The sequence below is a fragment of the Anguilla rostrata genome, chromosome 14 (genome assembly GCF_018555375.3).
Source record: "Anguilla rostrata isolate EN2019 chromosome 14, ASM1855537v3, whole genome shotgun sequence".
Taxonomy (NCBI): Eukaryota; Metazoa; Chordata; class Actinopteri; order Anguilliformes; family Anguillidae; genus Anguilla; species Anguilla rostrata.
This window is the reverse complement of record NC_057946.1, coordinates 2,606,378-2,613,769: the sequence shown is the minus strand read 5'-3', so window position 1 is coordinate 2,613,769 and position 7,392 is coordinate 2,606,378.

Below are 7,392 nucleotides of genomic sequence, written 5' to 3'. Positions count from 1 at the left end.
AAACTTTAATTTGGGAGTGGTGTATACTGCACCATATTACCAGCAGACCTAGATCAAATCATGTTTGAAGTACCCTTCAAACAACAAAATAACTCCTGTAGATCACGGGTTGTATGTATTGGTTAGTAACATATTTTGTTAAATTACCAAGGATCTGCTGTTGTGTTTAACTTTAAGCAAGATAAATCAAAATTATATACTAGATATGCTTTTCTTTTGTAACAGATACATTCCATTTTGTTCGTGACGCATTTAATATTGTGGACCAAATTGAATGCACATTGCAATCGGATGTTAACCTCAGATTGCATATTTCAAGATGACGATTTGTCTCAAAAACCCATTTGGTGTTTGTTTTAAAACAGACTCATTCCTATACTTTTTGCATTTACATGGGAAGTCTGTAGAGCTGAAAGACTTAATGACCTGTGTGATGCTGATCTTATGTGGAATCTGGCTTTGATATTTCAACTTTTGTTTTAGTTTTTTCGTCATTTAAGTACATCGTGATGAATCCTTTGAGGACATATCGCTGACAGCGTTACGGCTTTTACTTTTCCTTGGGTGTGAATGAGCGGAATAATATTTCAGAGATTACATCTGTCCTGTTCTCCTGTCACCCGTGTACTCTGCATAAATTCCCAGAATAATTCCCCCCCCCCCCGCTCATGGGTCTCCTCCAGGTGCTCCGGTTTCCTCCGCAGACATGTAGGTAGGCTAACTGGAGACTTTTCAGGGTGTAATCCTGCCTTTTGCCCAATGCATGCTGGGATAAGCTCCTGCGACCCTGCCCAGGACCAGCGGGTATAGATAATGGATGGATGGATGGATGGATGGATGGATGGATCCCCTCTCTTTTTCTCCTCTTGTGAACGACACGGACACGCACGTCTGACAATAATGCGATTGTGTGTGACATTAATCAAAGAAGGTGAATCTTTTCTGGGTGCCAGGCCAAAAAGTGACGGAAAAATGACCCCCCAATTTGGAAAATTGCTCCAAATCGGCTTAAAACAAAGTTTAATCGAAAAAACACGAAACGCTTGTAATATGAATGAAGTTAAGGAACAATGTGGGTGAAAACTATTTTGCTTGGACATCAAAGTCAGTCCTGGGGACACATGACAATTATGGCAGCATTCATGTAAAAAAAAAAAAGAGATTTTATTTTAATAAAATACCCAGAAAGGAAAATAAAAAACCAGAGAGAAACTATGCAAGCTGTGTTGAAGGGAAGGGCTGTGTCCTTCTCCGAGAAGTTAGGGATTATCTTGGGGGGAAGAAATGGCTTCAAAGATTGTTTGTCCCCACACCAAAGCCCCCTTCTTGCATTTTCTTCAAAACTGGAAATGTTCACAGATGTTCAAAATTTTCAGGGAAATAGTTCTATGTGAACTACAAGATGAAATCCTAAACCACTGGCATAGCCTTTGGTGTGTGCATGTGCACGTGCACGTGCTTGTGCGCGTGTAAACGAAAAATAAAACAAATATTGCAATACACAGGCACACACATTTATACATACATAAGACAGCAGTACAAGTGTTCAACAATACAAGTACTGAGCTCCATTTAAATTCTCAAACATTAAAACTATTCTATGATAATGAGTCAATGGAATCAACCAGCTCAATCAAATACTCAAATTATATATTAATTTCCCCAAATATAAATACCCCTCTTTTCAGTACTTTTAGATAACGCTAATGACTCATGTTCTATTGTTTTATGAGATGGGTGAAGATTCTGGGGGAGATCTTTATCCATGTCTTTGATCTGTGCTTGTGGATTGCCTCCTTCAATTCAGACCACAAATGTGTGATCGTGTTTAAGTCTGGAGACCGTTTTCTGTCATAAGATAACTGTTTCTTTATTCTGCGGTATTCTTGGGATCATTGTCTCGCTGAAAGATCCGTTTGTGGCTTCCTGGTGGAGATACACCAGGAGTTTGGCCAAAATATCTTGTTACGTGCTGGAGTTTTCAGTACACGCAGAACAACCGCATAACATCAAATTCACAATCATACTTAATTGTAGGTATGATATTCTTTTCAGTGTCCCCCTTTTGACATGAAAACCCACAGCTTGTGTGCTCGGCCAAAAAAATAAAAAATACTTCAGTTTAGTCTCATCTGACCAAAACATCAGCTTTCAATCAAGGTTCTAATACTACAGGGGCGCACCATAAGGGCCGATCAGTTTCGGGATTTTGTGCCAACTTCAGATCTTTTTTTTTTTTTAAATCAGCTCAATCCATATCTTGATCTTCCATTTGTAATAAGCACCAGCTACAGCCACAGACTGCAAGTGCATCCTAAAAGATGGCTGTCCAGGGACCTGAGTTGTGCACCCCTTGAATACAAATTTGCCAGCTTCCAGAAACTTTTTTGTTGTTGATTGCCCTCAGTAGTTTTTTTTTCTTTTCTTTTTTTTTCTTGAACTCCTTCCAAAACATCTACTGCAGTGTGCAATGGAAACCAACCCTGTTCCTGGAGAACTACCATTCTGTTGGATTTCATTTAAACCCAAACCCAAATTTGGCACACCTGACTCTGCTAATTAGCCAATGCAACAAGATCTCTAGCTGCTGAAGGATGTGTGCTTTGTTTGGGTTTGAGGGAGAACCTACAGGACGGTAGATCTCCAGGAGCAGTGTTGGTTACCACTAGAGGAGGTTTGTGATGGTAGATTTGGAGACTTTGTCACCCCCAAAATGCGACCACGTTTTGTAGATCTCCCCATACGTGCACGCACGCACGCTCGCACGCACACACACACGCACGTGCGCACACAGTGAAATGCACAAGTATATGGACAGTGACACTGTTTTATTTATATGTTTTTTCTCTCTGTACTCCAGGATATTGGATTTGAAATAAAACAATATGAAGTCTAAGCGCAGACTGTCAGCTTTAATTCGAGGGCATTTACATCCATATCTGGTGATCCCTGCGTCAATTACAGCCAGCACAGCTAGAGGAAACAGAGGTGGAAAAAAATAAAGATGCATCCCTGCCAACGGACAGATTTACACTAAACCCCACCAAAGAACAGACAGAGGCGACCAGTAAGACTGACTGTGATCAAATTTAACCGCAAGCTTAAATCTTGCATTTTTTATTGTGTTTCTGTTACTCTGTTTTAGCCCTTTCGTTTAAGCCTGAACTGCTGCAAGCTATTTCATTATAGTGACTAGCCTCACAACTTTTGTGCAAGTCATACGATCACATTTTACGTGTAGACCCATTTCCCAATTACTTAGGAAGTAAAAATATTACTGCTCAACTCATCATCAGCTGCAAATCCGTTGCACTGAAAACAGCAGGGGTGTCAATTAACTGTGTAATTATTGGTAATTGATGGAGATTACTGGGGGGGGTCGATGTGATAACTGACTGCGCAGATGGCACCATTGACCTGATTGATTAGGAGGCTCCATTGAGCCCTCTCTGAGGGATGACTGAATTGCAGGCAGTCTTAACCTTTTTAAGGTGCTCACACGTAAGTATGTAAATGGTAAATGGACTGCATTTATATAGCGCTTATATCCAAAGCGCTTTACAATTGATGCCTCTCATTCGCCAGAGCAGTTAGGGGTTAGGTGTCTTGCTCAGGGACACTTTGACACACCCAGGGTGGGGATCGAACTGGCAATCCTCTGATTGAGCTATGTCGCCCCCTATGTATGTGTATGTGATTGGAATGTTCTTAACTGAACTGAACATTCTAATGCTGATGTCACGATCACTGCTGGTAAACTGAAAGCAACAGAGTTCTAGAACACTGACTTGGAATTTTGAAAACAAAAAAAAACATTCCAAAAACAAACCTTCTCTTCAGAGGGTTAAAAATGTCTCCTTACCCATAGGTCATAGAGTCTATGATGATGCTCAGTACAGGCCAGGGCACAGTTTGGATCGTCCCATCCCAGGACGTGTAGGATGGGATGTTTCACAAAGCCTGCCCTGAACCCCAGAGGAGGTTCTAGTTTTCATTTGCACACACTTGCAGACATGGGACAAGCCAGTGACTCATCCAGATCTTTTTTTTGTTTTGTTTTTTTTTGTCCTTAGCTGCACCCCTTAGATATGTGTGCAGACAGATTGTGCCTGCATCCAACCCCTGAGGACTAGATCTTTATTAGCTCCTGATGTGCCGGGTGCCACGACTTTCTCCACAATTAGTCAGTGATCAGCGCTTTGTTTTATTATTTTAGAAATAATCTGTTTTGTGTGGACACATGAATTTAGTTTTTTCTGGATTAAATAAAGGATTACAGATCAAGCTCGGGGTAAATTATTCAGTTGGACATTAGAGGACCGTGCCAAGCACTTTTTCTTTGCAACATCAAACCACATCGGATCAAAATTAATTAATTCGCGTTTTTGATCAGGAGACGCTCAGTGCGTTTGGAGCCCTACCACGTTTGGTTAAATTTCTTCTGTTGAATCCGTTGCGTGCTGGGCTCTGTGTGTGTCGATTTTAGGGAACGTTAGTTACGCATCTGCTGAATTGTGTCTTCTGAGAATAGATTCAAAATGTTTTTTTTTTTTTTTTAAATCACATTGACGTGGCGTTGATTTGCATAATATGGCAAGAGCTTCCGTGAATGTGGGTTCTCATTGGCTGCTTCCTTCCTACTGCACACAGCATGCAGCCAATACCGTGTGTGTATAAGGGCTGATGAACGAAGTGAACAAGGAAATACATTTTCGCTGTGCAAAGTTATGAGAGGGTTACTGCGCAGTAACCCTCGAATCCTCCAGGGTTTGAATCCTGGCCGGGGCCTTTCTGTGTGGAGTTGGCATGTCCTCCCCGTGTCCGCGTGGGTTTCCTCCGGGTACTCCGGTTTCCTCCCACAGTCCAAAGACATGCAGGAAGGCCGATTGGAGACTCTGAATTGCCCATAGGTATGAGCGTGTGAGTGAATGGTGTGCGTGCCCTGCAGTAGAATTTCGGCCTGTCCTGGGTGTATTTCTGCCTCTCGCCCCAATGCATGCTGGGATAGGCTCCAGCACCCCCTGCATCCCTGACCAGAAATAGGGGCGACATAGCTCAGGAGGTAAGACCGATTGTCTGGCAGTCGGGTTGCCGGTTCAAACCCCGCCCTGGGCATGTCGAGGTGTCCTTGAGCAAGACACCTAACCCCTAACCCCTAACTGCTCTGGCGAATGAGAGGCATCAATTGTAAAGCGCTTTGGATAAAAGCGCTATATAAATGCAGTCCATTTACCATTACCATTTAAATAAGCAGGTAGAGATAATGGATGGATGGAAATTAATAAGACGAATGCTAATTTTGGATGTAGCAATCCAAATGATATTGAATCAGTTTTTAATAATTGATGGATAACTTTAGTCAAGGAGATTGTGTAGTTTGCTGTTGTATAGTTCATGTTGTGTGCCTGAATGGTCTTATGTTAATTGTTTTTAATGATCTGTGAAGCACTTTGATGCTTGTGCTGGACAGGTGGTATATAAATAAAATTTTATCCATTTATTTGTTGCACTGGCCTAGTACAAGATTCTAATCGTTCCTCTAAGTGTTTTTCAGTGGACAAGCACTGCTGATTGCCTTGGGGAAATGACTAAAATAGCACAGCTGTTGCAAATAAATGGTTTCCCTTTTCCTGGATATAATTATTTTTTCCGATGGAATTTACTTAATAATAAAGCACCAATCTAAGAAATTGAGCATTGTTCAGATCATTGATTATGTCAGTAAACCGATTGGCGTTTCAAAAGGCTGGATGTTTTTGTAGGTTAGAAAAACAATTGGTGGTTACAGATAACCAAGCTACAGTGTAGTCCATAAGTGTTTGGACAGTGACCCATTTTTTGTTGTTTTGGCTCTGTACTCAAGCACATTGGATTTTAAATTACAGACTTTAATCAGCTGTATTTTGAGGGTAATTACATCCATATTGGGCGATCCATGTAGGACTTGCAGCCCTTTTTATACACAGCCACCCCCCCCCCGCCCTCATTCAGAGGACCAAAAGTAATTGGGAAATTGCCTGCTCGGCTGTTTCTCTGCCAGTTGTGTTGTTTATTCATTATTTCATGTGCAAGAAAGCTAACAAAAGGCCCAGAATTGATCCTAGGTGTGGCATTTGCATTTGGAGTCTGTTGCTGTTGTCTCATGAGGGTCGAAGAAGTGTCAGTGCCAGTAAAGCAGGCCATCATGAGGCTGAGAAATCAGGATGAATGGATCAGAGATCCAGACTGAACAATGGGTGTGTCAGAATGAACTCTCTGGTACATTACTAAGCAAGAACACACTGGTGAGCTCAGCAGTGGCAAACTACCTGGTAGATCATGGAAAACTGCTGTAGTGGATGACTGAATAATGCTTTGAATTGTGAAGGGAAAAACCCATTTTCAATCTTCGAACATATCACTCGACTGGCCAAGTCAAGCACATGACCTGAATCCCGTTGAACCTTCTTTCACTTGCTGAAGACAAAACTAAAATTGAACCAATGGGAACTGAAGTACCTCATCACCAGGGAAGATACCCAGCACCTGGTGATGTCTGTGGGTTGCAGACTTCAGGCTGTCATTTAAAGCAAAGGATTTGCAACGAAGTACAAAATATGACAGCTTCATTTAATATGTTATTTTGTCCAATTACTTGAGGTCCCCTAAAATGGGGGGGGGGGGGGGCTATGTTTCAAAAATGACAGTTATCACACGGATCACCTGATATGTGGGTAATTACCCGCAGATTAAAGTTGACCGGCTGCACTTTAACCTCATATTCACGTCGTCATTTCGAATCCAATGAGTTACAGCGTCAAAACAACAAAAACTGCGTCACTGTCCAAATACTTACGGACGGCGCTGTATCCGTAGCCCTAATGCAGAACTTCCACTAGGAAATCGCCTATAGTTTCATTTCAGTGTGTAGCTTCACTCTTAGCAGTTCCAGCGTCGTGTTCTCGTGAGCGACTCCAACTGCTACCTTTGATTTGACTTGCCCAACAAAACCATTCACTGGAATTCATTTTGAAGACATCATTGACTTGATCTTGTTTAACCTATCCGTTAGTTTTTTTCGGCGGCGATGTGTCACTGACGAAAGATAAAGGTTGTGTTGTGTTAAGGACAACTAAAGTTAATTTCGCTACCATTTGCCCGTTTAAGAGATTAATCAAAGTAGCCAAATATTGCAAAACAGAAGATTGCCCTATACCGTATCCAGCTATTCGTCCAGCTTTTGTGTAGACTACGCAGAAAATATTTATTTCAAGACATGCAAAACATGCTTCTGCTAAGATTAATATATGGACAGTGAACATCTTGGGATATGCTCAGAAGTAATCAGTATTAGCATATACGGTAGTAAATTTGAAAAGGAGCCAACTGAACGCACAACAGTTAGGCTACATG